General features: G+C 37.9%; 1 protein-coding gene across 3 annotated transcripts in view; it reads left to right on the top strand.

The window, feature by feature from the left end:
* The window catches only part of FAT3 (FAT atypical cadherin 3), a 2,670,157-nt gene that overhangs the window by 268,764 nt on the left and 2,381,594 nt on the right, over positions 1 to 19,799 (top strand). The gene's annotated exons all lie outside the window — the stretch shown is intronic.

Below are 19,799 nucleotides of genomic sequence, written 5' to 3'. Positions count from 1 at the left end.
TGGCCCTAGATTGCTTTACATCCCAATTTTTCTTCCTTAGTCTATGATACCTATTATGATTCTCATTGCATGTAAAGCAGGCTTGCATAGATTCGTCAGTGGTTATTAAACATGTGGGCCAGGAGATGAATGAAGAATCTGGCTAACTTTCTCAGTTACACGGAAGGACTGTTTGGCTAACTGACTTGCTCCGAGTCACACAGCAGGCAAATGGAGACTCTGCAAATAAAACCTTAGCTACAGAAAACAATTTGGTAAGAGCTCCTACCCTTAATCTTGCTTAATAATTAGGAGATAAAATTACAGCTCCTAAAATAGAACTTAGACTGAGAGGCCTTGACGTGGGAGGCCAGTGTCTTATTCATTATGATACAGGCCACTGAGGCCACATGCCAAGAATACTGTGAATTTGCTCTATTCCATGTTCCCAGACCTGCCATACCATATGTACCTCTTTGTTTCTAAATAGCTCCTTGTTTCTAAATAGCTCCTTGTTTCAGGAAGATGACCCTTCTGTGGTAGGGGATTCCCTACCTTTGCTGATCCTTAACACTGGGAACAAGCAGCCCCACCCACATGCCTCACTGGCCCCCAGGCAGTTAACTGAAACTCACCAACAATACAAATGGGAGTTATTATTCATTCTCATTTTGCTGTCCTTCCACTAGGAGATTTAACTTCTCTTAGTGACTAGACCTTACTTAGCATGTTAGGTACCCTGATGACTTGATGTGAGTTAGTAAACCTTTAGTAAGATGTGTTAACAAGAAACAATGCTCAAAGATAAGATCTGGTTGTTTGAGGACCCTTAAGATTTGAACAAACCAAAAAAAATATTTATTGCTGTAGCTCCATGTGTCAGGACCATAAAAGTGGGAACAAAAGTATACTTTTTGCAATGTTTTGATATATTAACATTTTTACACCATATGTTAGAGATTGCTTTCCTTTCTGTGGCATCTGACTTGCAAGTTTTTACCTCGAATATACATTTGATTGATATTTAAAATGTTAACGCTTGAAGTCAGTTGAGAAGTGCACTTTGCAGATGGCAAATAATATCCTTGAAGTGCTGTTTTAAATGTGTTTTGTCTTCATCTTTTAAACAAGTTGCTTCTAGTGAGGGATGGGAGGATATTTAATCCAAAAGAGATTTTTTTTTGCTACCGGGTAACAATCTGTTTAGTGTCAGAGCAGCTCTATCTTTTCTGTCTTGTCATATCCAGTTTCTGCTAGCTGATGTTATTTTTAAGTGGGAGAAGTATACGGAAATGAAGTCTTTCTGATACATGTTGTGTCTTGATGAACACTTTTTTTTACAGTTTTCAGTAATAAGAAACTTTACAGTTAGTTCATCATTCATTTTTGTCAGGAAGGGTATTTCACAGGTAGCACAAGTTCAACATTTTAAATATAATTTAAATGTAAATAATTAGAGAATTGTCATGTACGTTTCTAATTCGAGGCAAAGGTTCATGAAAAGGGTCCTGAGGAGTGGAGCATTATCTCTCTTTCAAGTAAAATGATAATCTGTCACAGATGTATTAGCTCTTTTCCATGTTGCTTTTGTATTCAGAAGCATAAAAGCAGACTTAGATGGAAGCTAACTGACGGCATTTCCCATTGCTGATCTAAGCATATGGATTTTCATGTATATTTTTCATATAAATATGTTGGTTTTACCAGTCTTTTCTGATGCTCAATGTTTAAGTTGTTGCTTAAATTTCATTTTCAAAATAATAGAAGCATTACATTAGTATATGAAGAGAATATATTTTTGCTTTTAGTGTGGATCTGTACTGAATGAAACAAAATCTCTATTTTATGACTGGCTTACAAGATAATATGGCAGTTTTCACAAAGACATTTATTTCACAGCTGAATATTATACCAACCAGAAAGTGGATCCAGTCATTCTGATGACACTGCAGTAGATGTATGAGGCACATAAGACAAGTAAACAAAATGGTTTGTTTGTTTCTTTAGCTGCTTTCTGGTAGCATTATCTCAGTTTTATGTGTTTATACTATACTGATTTATGTGGTATTGACTTATAATGCACTTACCTCTGCTGAAAGGCACAGGCTACAATTTTATCACTGACTTTTCTGCTTCTTTGCTTTCCCTTGCAAATCTATTCAAATATTGAACAAATCAGATGTACAATTGGAGAGAAATAGAAGTATTTTCAATACCTGAACCTGACTTCTTCTGACCAAAGCACTGATCTTAGTTGACTCAGTCCTGTAGTTGCCCCTGTTATGGTGAGAGCTGGTATGTATGTATGTGTGCATGTAACTCATTTCTTTGAATGTGTGGGTGCATGTGCATGTGTGTGTGTCTCTCTCTCTCACATTACCTTGAGCTTTTGGAGGGGCTGAAAAATCGGCTATGATAAAAGATGGCCTCAATCTATTTTTAAGTTGCTGCTTGTCTTTCAACAGTGCCTCAGTTATTGTCTGAATATTTGCACAAATAAGTTATGTTTACATACTTAATAAAATGGTAAAAAATAAATAAATTTTTGAAAGACTTTCGGCAAAAATGGGGTCATGACTCCCTCGTCTTACAAAATCGCAACCGACTTCACAACATTTTCAAAATGGAAAATAATCACATATTCCATGCGAAGTGCACTGAGTGAATAGAATGGCATATTGACATTTGAATTTATGTACTTATATCTATTAACAATCTGACCACAGTAGTTCTTGCAGCCCTTTTTCTGACATAGCCTAGTAGACAAAGCTCATCACAGCAAATAAAAAAAAAATGGCAACATAAGCAAAGCACAATATGCAAATACACCACGTTATTCTCATCTGTGCTACTGTTAAGAATGGCAATAACAACAGAAATGGCGAGGGTAGTAACACTGCTACTGCTAATTATAATGACAACAACACCAGAAGAAAGTAACAATTATAGAAAATGTTCTGTTGCTGGTAAACCAACTGCTTCGAGCAGCTGCACAAAATTATGTGTAGGCCGTTTGATTTCTTTACTCTGTTAGGGATGAGCAAGTCATAGAGGAAAGAAATCATAGTAATACATATTCAAATTTTCATTACAGGGGATGTGTTCTGTATCTGTGTATGTGTTATTTGCTGGTCAATGCCTGATATACTGTATGTTCTGTCAGTCATGTCATTTAGTCATATGGTCTTCAATAATAAGTAGGTAGGATGGAGCAAAGAACAGAAGCAGGAGCAGAACGCAGATAAATAAGTGACACCATAAGTACAGAATAAAGGCCACACCACTGACCTCACGGAGCAGACAACATTTTTTCCAAATAACCCCTTCAGACAGTGGGCAAATGCCTTGACTACAGTGTTCAGCCATTGAACTGAAATAGTCTATGCTGAGCTCCATTATCTTGCAGAATGTTATAAAAAGTGCAGGACAGAAATGTAAGACCACTTTAAAATTAATAATACTGTAATATATGGAACTCCCTTATGATTAAGAGAGCATGGACAAGGCATCATATTTGTTGATTTTGTCTTACTTAAGTCAACTACCTTGTTTTGCTTGTTTGCTATGTAGGCAGGGAAGCAGTGTAACACTTCGGAATAATAGATCATTTGCTAGACTAGATTTTATTGATATTTAGTGTTAATTTCTTAGAAGAGAGTATTTTTTCCTGACAGCCGTATCCTTTTGCCCTAACATACAGACCAAGATTTAGCAGTCTAGGCTGGTACATAGGACAATGCCAGTCATGTAAAGGATAGTTTCTGAGCTAGAGAGCTCAAAGGTAGTCCAGTTACTGTCCATAGAAAAGAGGACAGGATGAAGGGCAGACCTCATCTTTACTCAGGGGTGACTATTAAATATGGTTCTGTATTTGTTATGGCAAGTAATTACAGAACCACTATTGCCAGATTAATGCATACTAAAAGAGGCTGTGTTTTCATTGTGTAGGTTATAGAAATATTCAAAACCTTCTGACAGTCTATGATCGAGTAGTTTATATCTGTAAAAATCAGGAGTTTTGTAGCAGCATTATTATTTCTCTTAATATTTATTCTTTTGAAGCCGAGTCAGCCATTTGTATTCAGTTGCAGTCATTCCGGAGAGGATGCAAACGATTCTAGTACCTGGGCAAAGAGAATACTAGACACGCCTAGCATTTGTTTGTTTCATAGACAGGGATTTCTTCTCTTGGGAGATGGACTAATGACAGATATTGTAATTCAGTTTGGGAAATTCTGTAAGGAGAATGAGAGACTGAAGATCCAATTTATGGTGAAGTTCGTCTGTAAGGAGAATGAGAGACTGAAGATCCAATTTATGGTGAAGTCCGTCTGGGCCTAGCTCGAATTTATTTGATCCTTTATTCAAAGCCTGATTAACATACTTAGCTAAAATTCTCACAAAAGAAAACTTATCATAGAGGAGCGTTTTCATGTGAAACAAACACGGAATAGGATCAAGGGTAGCATGTTGGCTAGAATTTCGTATAAAAAGAGCTTATAAAAGTATAGGAAGCAAATACAGCAGTGTCAACTTCAAAAACACTTTGCCATTCATGTTTATGGGTATGACTGGAATTTCTGACTGTTATTTCATTTTTTTTGTTATGCTAAACATCCTAGGGTCTAATTAAAGAAGTGGTCTTGAGGGTCTCTGAAGACCTGAGTATTTTTATTTGGCAGGCTTTTTCAGTTATTCTTCAAATTGATGCATCTTTGATGGTCTGGTTTGGTGTCTGTGCTTTTATGGTTGACTCAGGCCTGATCCATGATTTTTTTAAGATACTTTAGCTCTTTTACAGGAACAGTTAGTAAGGCAATAACATATAACCTCTGGGTTATGCTGCTTACCTTGTATCTTTTTCAGTTTGTAACTACAAAAGCAATGGCTTATTTTTTTCTGTATATACGAGCAAAGACTTATGTGAATCCGCACTGAAATGATATGCATGTGGCTTCCTTTCACACTCTGGAGGTGCTCTGTTGCAAGTTTCCCCTGGCTCAGACAGGCAGCTCCCTCAGTTTTGGGAAGGTCTGCCTTGAAAAGCTCTCTTCTTTGTCCAAATATGTGCCAGCAGTTGGGGCAATACAGCCTCCTTCATAATATTGAGGGCTTTTTTTGTTTGTTTGTTTGTTTTGTTATCATTTATCTTTGCTCAAAATGAATCTGCATCTTTTATGTCAGGGTAACTTAAGTTCTCATTTCAACTCTCATTTTGAATTATCTCTAGCTTGCAGCAGGTTAACAGAGATTAGCCGAAAATAGTCTTATGCTTGTCTAGGATGTTGGAAGGTGATGTAGATAAATGAACACACGCACATGCAAATACACACACACACACACACACACACACACACAATCATATAAAACTATATTCTGTTTTTTGGGTGGGCGGTTGTCTTCCTGGGCATTTAACTCCCTGAATTATGTATATATGTGCATGTGTGTGTGCATATAAATATATGTGTGTGTGTGTGTGTGTGTGTGTGTGTGTGTGTGTGTGTGTGTGTGTGTGTGTATGTATCAAAATTACAGTTAATTGAAACTCATTTACCCATTCCCAGTTCTTTGAAACGGCACTTCTCCAAAAGCACGGACTGCCGAAATCCTTTCCCTGTGAAAGGAACCCTTTGGCCACCATGGTGAAGTTTGCCCTTTCTGCAATGAAGTGTGATCTTGGAGTTGGAATATTTAAGTATGGGGGGTGTGGTGGGCGAAGCCCCCTGCCCACTTTGGTGGGTTTAGTTTTGGTCCATGTGGGTTGTTTTCTCATGTTGGCCAAGTGGTTCCTTTCACAGGGAAAGGCTTTCGGCAGCCTGTGCTTTCAGAGGAGTGACGTTTCAAAGAACTGGGAATGGGTAAGTGAGTTTCGATTAACTGTAATTTCGATGGGTCAAAGTAGACCCATATGTATGTGTGTATATATATATATATATATATATATATATATATATATATATATATATATATATATATATATACACACACACACATATATGTATCTAAATATATCTGTGTGTGTGTATGTGTGTATATATATATATATATATATATATATATATATATATATATATATATATATATATATATATATATATATATACAAACCCACACACATACATATTTGACTATATTCTGTATGCAATAGGACTGTGACATCAGTTCTGCTTTTTGTTTTCATCATAAGCAGTAAAGATGCTCTGACAAGAATATGGCAAAGCCAACCTACCTGTGATGGCTAGAGCTGTCCATCATATACATCCTCTAATTGTCACAGCTTTTAATGTAAAAAAAATTATGCTGTAAATGTCCTTCAGGGAGACCAATCTGGACTTATCCATTCCCTTGTACTGCTGGACTCTGCCTGACCGCAATAGCATTATTTCAGTATTCAGTCAGTACTAGTGAGCAACTTGAACGGTATCTGATTTACATTTTTACTTAGCATTTAGTTCACCATTCAGACGAAATCATGCTTATTCTGCTCTGAATATGAATAAAGTCAGTTAGTTACACTAAGAGATTTTATGTCAGACTGATCATCAGTGGTAAAAAAAAAAAAAAAAAAAAAATGATTATGTCCCACCTAATGGTTTTATGCTGATGTCATGAAATGTGATGATGCAAGAGTAGATCAGGCTTTGCAGGAAGATGACAAGCTGGAAAGGATCAGCTTGTTTCAGCTCCTCAGAGTATAGCTATGATTTCTTGCTTTATAAGATGAATACATAAATGTTAATATAATTAGGGGTAAGTTTTACTATATGAAACAAGGTCTATAATGGTTTCTTGGCTGAAATATAGTTTTTATCATGCTTGTTTCATCAGATCAGACCAGGATATAACACATTCCTTTTACTACAGTTCAAAAGCTCCTGATTACTGAATTGATACAGTGGGAGGTAAATGATTCGCTCAGGTCACGTATACTGAATTTTCTGGATTCACCTGCACTAACGTTAGAAGCTGTGATAGTCTTTTTTTAAACTTGTCCTACAGACAGATAAAAAGTAATAAAATAGACCGGACCATGAACTGCAGAACTCCACTTTAATAAAAGTTTAGAACTTTCATCAGAACTGTTTCCAACTTCTTCAGAGCACCAACATACAACAGTCTGTACCAACCAGTTCTGCAGTTTGTGGCCCGCTCTGTTTTATTGTTTTTTATCAGTATATTTTGTGCTTTTGTCCTGTAGACAGTACAACACAGTAACTAATAAATACAGAATTGTGAATAATCTTGTTTTTCTGTATACACAACAGTATCAATATATCTATAGCGATATCTTTATACTAATATATATTAATAGCTATATCTGTGTGTGTATTTTTTAGAGAGTCTGCACATATGTACGCATTTCAGGACAGTACAATTTTATATTTTCTTTTGAGTGCAAACATTTGAACTGATATGGAATGGTTAAAAATTTAAATTTTCCTCAGCAATAATATTGTTTATATGTGGTAGCTGTATGTTAAATGCTTTTTACCAAAAAGCGATTGTCAGTCAATGAGATTTGCAAAATTTTAAGCTTAATGTCACCACAGAGATTTGGTTTTCCTTTTCCATGGTAGCAATTTGATGCATATCCATTTTTGAATAAAACTGTGATTTATTCTGCCTCTATTTCATAATATTTCTGAAGATGTGATTTGAAATGGCAGACGAGTCAGGGTGTACATTTTTACTGGAAGTGTCTGGAGAATTCTGTACAGTTTTCAGTTAGGGTATTGCTTCTGCTGTTTCATAGGTGACTTGTCATTCTTAAAACCAAGTCGCACACATATAATTAGGATTTGCATGTGATACCCATTCGAATAGTTTGTTATTTCAGTTTTATTTTTATTTGGTAAGCAGGAAGCCAATGAATGCAAATTGTTTTTGAAGAGTATCTTCACTTATTGTGGTGGATGCCGTGGTGGTACGGTGGTAGCATTGTTACCTCACAGCAAGAGGTTCTCCTGTTGATTCTCGGCGTGGCTTGGGAGTGCCTTCTGTGTGGAGTCTGTATGTCCTCCCCGTGGTTGGGTAGCGTTCAAAAGACATGCGTGCGTAAATAGGCGTGTCTTCATTGAATGTTGGGTGTTGAGCTGGCACCTCAGCGTTTCATAAAAATCTACTGCCAATCATTAGACAGGAGTTCCGCTGTGGTGACCCCTAACCGGGAAAAAGCCGAAAGACAAACAACAACAACATCTTCACTTATTATGGTGTGATATTATGTGATATGTCAATAAGTTTAACTCAAGAGCATTATTTTATGCAGCTTTTCAATTACCATAAGAAGATTTAATTATTTCTGAAATTGCTGTACCCTGCTAATTTGATTTTTCAAATGCGGAATAGAAATGGTATCATCTAAGGAAGGCAATTAATATACTTCATTTCAATCAAACTTCAGTACTGCATTATATTGCATCGCCTGCTGCAATTACAAAATGCTAAAGGCGAATGCTGCTTTTTCCATTTAATGCCAACATGACATCTCTGTGTAAGTCTACTGGAATAAAGGATGGCAAAGGAATCAAAGATGCACATTAGTTTTCACAAGAAAATTTGCTCAGAGTAGGAGGGATGCTCATTTAAAATGAGTTTTCATGGCTGATCCATGACTTTTAATTCTAAGAGCTGTACTAAGCTCTTTAAACACAAGGTATTGCTGAAGCATTCCCATACAAGAAGAATGTATCTGATAACTCGGACCTTAAGTTTCTGTTTTGAGGCCTGCACTATTCACTCTATTTATAACTGACATTCACTGACCCACACACAGAACTAGTCTATTCATGAACAAAATAAGCTTACCAGAGGGCCTAGTCTAACCGCTCAATTGGTCAACTAGACGATGATTGGAGATTAATCTCAGAAAATGTAAGGTTTCTAACTTAAGAAGATATTATTATTTGGGTAGCATAGATAGCTTGGTATTGTTGAAAAGGAGGTAATGGATGTAGTTTGATTCTGCTTTGGGTAGGACATTTGACATGTTAGCTTGATATGTATCCAGAAGAACGTACTTCTTCAGAAATGGTTATGCACTTAATGAGATTTTAGAGAATCATTTTATTTATTTAGTTAGTTAACATTTGTTGACCAGGAAAGTCTGACAAGGACAGAGCCTATTTTTAGTTGAGGCCTGGGGAGAAATGCTCCAGATGCATGTCTTTCAACTGTGGTAGGAATACTCCGAGGAAATGCACGCAAATGTAGGGAGGACGTAGACTCCACACAGAAAGCACCCTAGCTGAGAATTGAACCAGAGAATCTCTTGCTGTGAGGTAACAACATTAACCACTGCACCACTGGATAAATGCATATGGTGGCAGTGAGTTTGTAGAAGTGCAAATGACAGTAAATAAGATAAACAAGGGCAATAAAACATGAACATGATTTAGGCTTCCGAAGCACACAAACTTTGGAGGCACAGACAAATACAGTGGACGTAATATGGACTCATTGAGTCACTATGGGCATGGTAGATTGACTGAGACTTGCAAGCAAAGACATGGAAAAGGACTAAAAACAGATGATGGTAATGACCGCTTTAGATCCGAAATCTGCACAAAATAGAAACACAATGAAAGAGCAGTTCACAAAAACAGTAACAGGGAAATAGAATAATTGAATTCCATCAAAAAGTGATGCTTGAACTGATGAAAATGGGAGTTGTATCTCTAAAAACAAGTAACGTCATACCAGCAACAGAAAAATGTATAGTCGACAAAATGCAAAATAATGTTTGCAATTAAACAAAAACATTTTTGCAAGGGGTCAAGGTATATACTATCATCAAAATCACTTTACCTTGGGGGGTAAGGGAAGATTTTTCTGATCTCTTCAGTTCCACAGCCCATAGCACTGCAGTCGCACTTAAAACCTAAGTGAAACCTATTTCAGTTACATTTGCGTCAGAGAAACATCTCCAACCACGGAAGTGGTAAAAAGGCAGTGGAATGTAAAGCAGAGGAAAACATCAGAATGGGAAAACTGCTTAACAGAGACTTTGTTTAAATCAGTGAGGATTTGGTAGAGAGGAATTTTTACATCTACTGGCTTGTCCATGTGTTTATAAGGCAAAGTCAAAGCAAACAGTGTAATGCATGGTACACTGAGACAATGTTTTTTTTTCCCTTAAGCAGACAAGTGGGAGTTTTGATAATTTGCATGTTATGTTCCCACTTTCAACAGTAGCTCACAGTAATTTAATAATAATTCAAACTTTTTACAGCAAGCATGTTTTAGGAACTTGGTGGGAAACCAGACTACCCCTAGAAAACCTGTGAAGATACAGTTATGAGGACATAACAAGCCTCCGGACCATGCAGTTGCAAGATAGAAATTTAAGCCCTGAGCCACTTTAGCTATTCACCTGATTCTGCACTCTAAAAAATTTACAAGCATTCTGTTTGCAGTCTTGGTGATCTGGATTATCATTGCAGATATGAATCTAGCAAAGCTGTCAGCTTTTGAAATTGTTCTTGTTGAGGCAAAATGCACAATTAAGTACAGTTGATAACACTCAGTATGATTCATAGCATGCAGTCATCATTTGAGATGCATTGTGAAATGCATGGTAAAGCAGAATGCCTCAAGGTACACCCAGAAAATATTAGTGTAAAATAAATTGTGTGTGTGTTTGAAACAATGGGTAAAGCCACCTGCCTTTCAGACACACACTGTTTGTGCAACTGAGTAATGCACACCTGGAGAATGTTCATGTGAGATAAAATTAGCTCATTTCTACATGAAAATTATACCCACAATGTAACAAATTAAAAACATAGACACATTCTTGTCTTGAGCTATGAGGATATTAGAAGGAATCATCATAGCTAAGGAGTATCGCTGAACAATCAACTTTTGAGATGATAGTTGTCTAATTTATAATTAAGGAATAGTATGTGATAAGATGCACTTTACCATAAGATATCACTATGCTGCAAACAAGCAACAAGGTACGAGGTACAGCTGAATACCTTACCTACATCTGAAATAATGACATCCTGTGATCATGCAACCTGGAGTGCTTTGTTCCTTTTTATGTTCTAGACTGTTTTATTTAAAAAGATAAAATCAATACAAGTACTAAGCATGCTAATTTGTTCATTTTGCATAATGAGGAGGAACATTTGTGCATAAAGTATTTCCACAGTAAAATCGTATCTTTGTTAAAGTGTTCTTATAGTTACTTTTTTTGGTTGGATTGGTCCTACTAGGTTTATGGCCTCTTTTCAGGAGAGAAGTTTTATTTATAGAAACTTTACTGAAGCTAATCAGAGTAATTTCCTTGCTCTTTTCAGGACTGTGGTATAGAGCACATATGTCAGATGTTGCGCTGGAACTTTTTTTGCTATGGGCACAGAGTTACAAAATGATGATGTTACTAAAATGAAAGTGGTCAGACTTGGAAAGAATGGATTATCAGTTGAATTACTGATCTAGATGGCTGTCCTGGATGATACCACTGTGATGATAAGCACGGCCAGTGATGCTGTTGAAGAACAGTAGGGTGAATTTCATTTCCGGATCAAAATGTGCTCAGGCCCCAATGCACAGGGATATCGGATCAAGTGACTGTTGTTTTGGAATGGAATGAGCAACGGGTCTCTTTCTGAGTGAACTGAGGCTGTGCAGAATGCAACATGATGGACAGGGCATTTGTAGACGATATATGATCAAACTAATACAGAAAGTAAAGCTTTAGTCATAAATATGTTGTAAATTTCCTTACTTTGGAATGGTGGCTTTACTGTTTTGTTGCCAATTTTTGGGAAGAGAGAATTTGGTCCAAGTGATCAGTCACTGAAAGTGCCAAAGCTTTGATACATGTGGAGACAGAAAAGTTCTATTGTATAAGTTTTAACAATGAAAACATTCAGGATAAATGACCAAAGAATTCTGAAATAAAAAAAAATGCCACCTTGAGGTGACTTTTGTGTATACAGTTCATCATTAAATTGAAAGATATAAAGTACTTCAGAATAACTGTAACATACCTGAAAGTTTTTAGAAACCTAAATCAGAATTCCAGATTAGGAGTTAGAAAAGATTTGTTCTACTAAGGTAGATAGTGGAAACCTTTCATTTGCTTGATTTATTTTAATAAACACTAACAGTTGGTATAACTTAAGAGCTGTTATTTTATGGTGGAGATATATACAGGGGAATAATAAGGATATTTATCCTAAGAAGCACACACAGTGTGGATCCGAAAATACATTCGGCCAGACTGCAGTGCAAACAAAAATAATGAAGTGGAAGAAGACAAGATGGGAATGCCATTTAAGTGAAAATACTGAACTTATTAACCTACAAAATGGGATTAAAAACTTACAGAAATAACAGTGAGTGTAGCATTACATACTGCTTTTGATACAGTGCATAGTAAATATGCCAAATTTGCATGCTGAATATATCATGAGAATGCTGGGATAGATGAATCAGATGCTGGAATAAAAAGTGATTCAGGAAATATTAGCAACATGCCAATACACCAATTATACCAGTCTGATGGCTGAAAGTGGGGAAAAGTTTAGAAGCCTGTAGATGAAGGTCAAAGAGGCCCTGTGGTAGAGATGGGTAAAGCCTTTACTGTATCCCAGATGACCCATATTTGATTAGCAATGCTGTCACTGGAGAGGCTAGAGGTCCCCCACTATGAACCAGGAAACCCAAATGACATACCTGAAGTTACTAGAATCACTCACCATCCAGCCCAATACCATACTCATGGGTGATTTTTAGCTACACCTCCATTAATTAGGAGGCATACACAACCACTAATACCCAGACCCAAAGATTTCTTAACTTGTTAAATTTAAATGCCCTGGAGCAGCTAGTCTGCACTCCCACTAGGGGAATGAATATCTTAGATCTGGTACTCAAATGGGAGAGTGATGCAGCCTCTACTGTTATGTAATCACTAGTAACATCAGATCACAAAGCGGTCTCCCTTGAAAATATTGTAAAACTAGACCCTCCACCTAACCCCAAAATCTTTAAGAACTCCTCTAAGGTACATTATCCCCTATTAAGGGATGTCATAGCTATTTTCCAAATACCTCCAAATCCAAAAAGCCCAAACACCTATGCATTGGCATACACAAAAGCCCTGCATGACTGTATGAACAACTGCATGAAAACAACACTACCAGACCGAAATAAACCCAAGTCAAACCACAAAAAGAAGCCACCCTGGTGGATCCCATTCCCTAGTATTAATAGACGGTGTTGTTGTTGTTGTATTTTTCGGCTTTTTCCAGTTAGGGGTCACCACAGCGGAACTCCGGTCCGCTAATGATTGGCAGTAGAGTTTTACGTACCGAGTTGCCAGCCCTGACGCACAACCTTCAATGAAGGTACGCCCACTCACGCATGTCTCTACACAGAAGACGCTTTAGCTGAGAATCAAACAGGACAACATCTTACTGTGAGGCGACAACACTACCGCAGCACCACCACCGTAGTTCATTAATAGACGGTGTAACAAATGAAAAAAAAATCCTGTTGAGAAGTAAGAGGGAATATGCAAGAGAGAATATGCAGAACAGAGAAATAAGTCCCTCATTAGTCTAAACAAGAACATCAGGGCACTTGTCAAGTCTCTGAAAGAAGACTTTGAGGTAAAATAGCCTCCATACCTAAGGATAACCATAAGGCATTTTTCACTTATGTCCACAATCTTAAGGGCAGCACCCTTATACCCACAGAATATGTGGAATTAGTTGTCGATGGCATCACCTATACTCAGCTGAAAGACATAGTAAATCTGCTGGCTGACATATTCTGCTCAAATTTCATCTCCCCATCACCCCCAGTCCTCCACCATTCAACTACCAATTATCACCAAATAACAGGTTGCCACTGTACTCTCTAAAGCTAAAAATATGGCTTCAATGGTGCCTAACAATATAACAGGTTGCCTCTTAAACAACTTGCATCAGGACTTCTCAAGCTCACTAAGATCTCTGTTTAGCCACAGTCTCCGGGGCTGGCTTTGTTCCAATAGGTTGGAGGACAGCCTCCAGACTGGCTTTGTTCTGATAGGGTGGAGGACTGCAACAGTCATAAAGGGGGAACCATCTACTGACCCAGGAAATTACAGAGCCATAAGTTCGACTAGTCTTATATGTAAGGCCATGGAAAGAATAATCATGGACCTGATACATAATGACAGGCTAATAGGAGACCTCCAAACACTGGACCTGTCACTTGACCTAATTTGGCTTTGTCAAGGGCAGGTCATGCCTACTGAATCTAGTGGATGTCTGTGAGAAAGTCAATGGGGCCATGGATGAGGGTAAAACAGTACATACTACTTACTTTGACCTGGCCAATGCATTTGACACCATTCCCCACTCTGGTATTAAAAATAAACTCCAAAAACTGGGAATTAATCCTTATGTCATCAAATGGATAACCAGTTGGCTCAAGGACAGGACACGTTGTTAAAGTGGGTTAATCCAGATCCAGCAAGAGGCCAGTTACCAGTGGTGTGTCACAGGGCTCACTGCTGGGACCTGTCTGAAGTCAACGCAAATGTGGAAGGCCTGTGGATGACAATCACTGAATTCCCCCAATGATGTAGATATCCTTCAGAAGGGTCTAGATCAGACAAATGATTGGTGCCAGAACCATGGCCTATGCATCATCATACCCTTAGGAACGTCAAATACCCCTGCAAATTACAACATCAATAGCACACCCCTTAGAGTAGACTCAGAGGTGCGAGATCTAAGTATGCAGATAGTAGCCTGAACTTTGACAGCCATGTGTCCATAATGGTGAGGAAATTCTTTTTATGTGACACAACTTTTAAGTAAAGGTATGGCATTCATAACCAAGGAAATTATAGTTCCCCTGTACTCAGCCCTCATTAGACCAATAATTGAATACAGTGAGCCATTTGACATGTACTTGACTAGGTGATTACAGCAGCTGGAGTGACCTCAGAGGTTCCTCACAAAGAAAATACAGGGTGTAAACAACATATCCTATGTCAATAGATTAAAAGGTCTATACCTTTACTCTGTCTCTTACTGACTGTTAAGGGGTGACCTATGCCTGACCTACAAGGCACTTAACAGTTCCAGCCCTGATGGAGCTGTTACACATCTACAAGTCAAACAATGTGAGGGGCACCTGATCTAGAGATCTAAGCTTAGTCAGCAACTCAAACGAAATATGCTGGAGAGACAGATACGTGTCTCAGAGATTGCCCCTTCTTTGAAACAGGCTTCCTATTCACAATAAGCAGACCCTTTCCTAGCCCTCTTCAAATGCAGTTTGAATCAATTGATGAGGAATTGCAAATTCACACCTGGGGTAGTGTCCATGTCCCTTATGGACAAGGGTAATCTTTAAGAAGCTCAATGCATAGGCACAAATTCATACCATCCTCTTGCCCCTAAGGGCCATATAGTGGGTAAAATCAGGTTATATTGCCTAGGCTTATAAGAACCCTTAAGCCATTAGCCTAGCAATTTGCTATGAACCTATATGTGAGTGGTTGGTATTGGCTTGCCAATCCTGAGGGGAGAGATGCAACCTAGGTTCAATGCAGTAAAGCGATATTACAAGCCCAGTGAGCTCCATGCTTTATAAACAGTGTGTCTTTTATTGAGGAGGTTCCACATGCAAAAAAGCATGCATATGCTTTCTGAAAGAATTCACAAGACTCCTTCAAGGTGGCAGAAGTTAGAGCAGACTGCCCAGTAGCAGCATTGTGATGCCATACCAATGCCCTCAGTCTCCTTACTGGCTCCAAACATGGAGTGGGTTGAGCCAAGTGAGGGATAATATGGTTCTGGTATATGAGGTGAATGAGGAGAGAAGATGGTGGTAGCTGATAGTCAGCTTCTGGCAGGCAAAAAAAGGGTTTGTTGCTCAACATAAAAAAAAAAAATCTTAAGAACTTGTGTCACCAAGTCCTATCAATTGTTTGCAAATAGATGTGAAATAATTGGAGGCAGTGAAATGCCGTTTTCATAAGCACAAAGATCTCTGCAAATGTTGATTGTAGCTATGAAAATAAACAGTGTTTGCTTTTGGGAAGGAAAGCCGAGGTAAATTTGAATAAGATTTTAAGGTTCAAAAAAACTGCATCGTCAACAAAGATGATATAGTCAAAACTACTGTGCTTTTATGGCTATGAGAGCTTAACTGTAAGTAAATCTGTTGATACCTTTGAACTGTGGTGTTGGAGGAAAGTTTTAATGGTTCATTGGACTGCAACAAGATAGAATCAATCAATACTTAATGAACTGAATGTAGACTGCTCACTTGAAAGCATGATAGCAAAACTAAACCTCAAATGCTTTGGCCACATGATGCAAAGCCAGGATTCTCTGAAGAAGATATTCATAGCAGGAAATATGGAATGCAAATAAAGGGGACTACAGAGTCAAGATGGATGGACAGGGTTACTGAAGTAATGGATATAAATTTGAAAGAAAGAAACAGACCTGGTTTGTTAAATCTCTTGAGGTCCTAAAGAGTCAGACTGGAGAATAATCTCCAGATACAAAAATGGATTTCACTGGGCAAAGGGATTATTAGGAGAACGTAAGAGGGAAAGCCTAAAAAAGGGACAGAAACCAGCTAAAGAAGAATGAATGATGGTTTTAGCATATTGACAACTGTAAACGCCATAAACACAGTGAAACTACATACAGTTTTTAAATATATATATATATATATATATATATATATATATATATATATATATATATATATATATAAATGTGTTCAAAATACTAGTTCTGTTAACATCATAGATAAAAAATAGCTTAAAGCTCTTTGAAAGGGAACATTGTATAACTGCTATACCCTGCCAACTGCTCAGCTGTGGCTTTGTTTATTGTTTACTGGACAAGAGAACAGGGTCAGAACGTTAAGTAAGTCATTAAGAAAAAGCATTATGGACAGATACAGCCAGAAAATGTGAATTATTTAAATTTGTGTGCTTATGTATGCACATGTGATGCATCAGAAGAAAAATATTTTTTAAATGTTTATGTAGTGGTAGGATGTGTGTGTGTGTGTGTGTGTGTGTGTGTGATCGTGTGTGCTTTCAGGGTTCGGTTGTTGCCAAGAGTTAAACTTCAGTACTTTATATTTACTCCTTCCACAGATTTAATGCCATTAAAAAAGATTCTTTTTCTGTGAGCATGAGACCGTTCTTACCAATGTTTGAGATAACTGATATATATATCAAGTTTATAAAAGTTAACTCATATCATGTTTCCAAAAGTAAGAGGTAAGAACCGTCCTATATAAAAATGTTATTTACATAAATGTGACTGCTACCTAAACCTAATTCTATCTTGGCCTAATGACCATCTTTAAGATATTGTATGCATTCTATTTTATCTGCTTATGTACTTCCTTTACTTTGTAGGAAAGTACTACTTAAAAGTAAGCTGAAAAAAATATTTAAAGCTGTGAGTATTGCAATGTGCAAATAGTAGGAGGGAAGCATCGAAAATTATGGCAGCGAAAATTTAATTTAAGCAGACTGGCAGAACGTTTTTATTTCCTGGTATTAAATAAATATTATGCTGGAGGCATTGCTGAGAAAAAATATGTGTGTAAGTGTATTAAAATTGATATAGAAAGAAGGTAAAAGGCCTGAGATAAGTAACATGAGACCCTTGGCTCTGATTATTATAGGCTGTAAGAGCTTAGTAAAGCTAGCTCACTATGAATGAAAGAATTAGCAATTAGGCAGAGATATAAGAATTTGATGAAAGAAAATAAAAGACTTTTAGAAAAACTCTGCTACTAATGATAGTAATGGACAGCGGTGTTAACAGCTGTCAATGTCCTAGCAAGGGTGGGGCAACACCAACTTGTCGGAGGCACATGGCCAGCAGTGTTATGACAGCTGTCAATGTCATAGCAAGGGTGGGGTGACACCAACTTGTCGGAGGCACATTGCCAGCAGTGTTATAACAGCTGTCAATGTCATAGCAAAGGTGGGGCGATACCAACTTGTAGGAGGACATGGCCAGCAGTGTTATAACAGCTGTCAGTATCATAGCAAGGGTGGGGCGACACCAACTTGTCGGAGGCACATGGCCAGCAGTGTTATAACAGCTGTCAGTATCATAGCAAGGGTGGGGCAACACCAACTTGTCAGAGGCACATGGCCAGCAGTGTTATAACAGCTGTCAATGTCATAGCAAGGGTGGGGCGACACCAACTTATAGGAGGAAATGGCCAGCAATGTTATAACAGCTGTCAATCTCATAGCAAGGGTGGGGCGACACCAACTTGTAGGAGGCACATGGCCAGCGGAGTTATAACAGCTGTCAATGTCCTAGCAAGGGTGGGGTGACACCAACTTGTAGGAGGCACAGAACATTTTGTAGAAAGTTTGACAGCTTGCAAGCTATTAGCTTTCTCATAGCAAGGGTGGGGCGACAACAACTTGTAGGAGGCACATGGCCAGCGGAGTTATAACAGCTGTCAATGTCCTAGCAAGGGTGGGGCAACACCAACTTGTAGGAGGCACAGAACATTTGTAGAAAGTTTGACAGCTTGCAAGCTGTTAGCTTGTAAACTGTCTCAAATTTTTCTTCTTAAAAGAAATTTAAATATCCTTTGAAAAACATAACCAATTTTCAGGCAGGCATTCCCTAATAACAATCTGATCTTTTAATTAACAACATGTGAGCTGTCAAACACTTTTAAATGCCAACCACAGACAATTCATGATGTAATAGCTCTTTAATCAGTAAAAAGCTCAAATAAGAAATTTAGAGTAAGCACTTTCACCCTGAAAGGGACTTCATCAGACTTTGGGCACAAATGGATCTCTGGATCTTTATACAATATGTCTCTAATCATATGATAGACCTTATCACATGATCAGATGAGACTGCAGCTTATATAACATATCTCTAGTCACATGATAGTTTGTAATATATATTTTTGGAACCTAGTATTGCTCCTCCATATTGTTACATTTATATCAAGTCTGTTTTATTTCAGCTGTATAACTATTTGTCTTACATTTGTTGCATTTCTTGGGCTATAGCTGAAATGGGCCTCTGTGGATCAGTGAACTACTCCAGTTAAAAAAACACAAATAAATAAATGTATATAGATAGATAAAAAGAATGTATTGCCTTTGCTTGGAGGTGGGGGGGGGGGGGGTTGAGGGATGACATAATAATTAAGACACAAGGTACAGGGTTGGATTCTCATCTTTGATCAAAATTACATAGGCTTAAAATGACCCACAAGGGCAGCTAGCCTAGCACTTGCCTATGAACCTATTTTTATATTTATTTCTGGCACATTTGCTTTAATATTTGTGGCTTTGTACAGTGCCCAATTTGGAGTATGTGCATGTGGTGCTGCGGTAGCGTTGTCGCCTCACAGTTAGACGCTGCCCGTTTGATTCTCAGTTAGAGCGTCTTCTGTGTGGCGAAATGTGTGAATGGGTGTTCCTTCATTGAAGGTTGTGCATTGGGCCTGGCAAGCCAGCATGGAAAACTCTACTGCCAATCATTAGCAGACCGGAGTTCTGCTGTGGCGACCCCTAACTGGGAAAAGCCAAAAGACACAAACAAACATGCTTTAAATAAAACATAATAAAATGTTATTTTGCATGTATCAAAATCAGACATCAGAGTTGTAAACAGCAAGTGATTACATTTGCGCTGAGATAAGGAGGAAGACTGTTTCAAAGGGACACTTAATTACAGTCAGGGTAAGTATGAAAGTGTGTGTGTGTGTGTGTGTGTGTGTGTGTGTGTGTGTCTGTGTGTGTGCACATGTGCACTTACACATGTGTAGGAGGATTACGTTTG

Source organism: Protopterus annectens, chromosome 5.part0, assembly GCF_019279795.1.
Source record: "Protopterus annectens isolate FY-2018-M chromosome 5.part0, PAN1.0, whole genome shotgun sequence".
Lineage (NCBI taxonomy): Eukaryota > Metazoa > Chordata > Ceratodontiformes > Protopteridae > Protopterus > Protopterus annectens.
The sequence above is the reverse complement of the archived record's forward strand: the minus strand, read 5'-3'. Positions and strand labels throughout refer to the sequence as shown.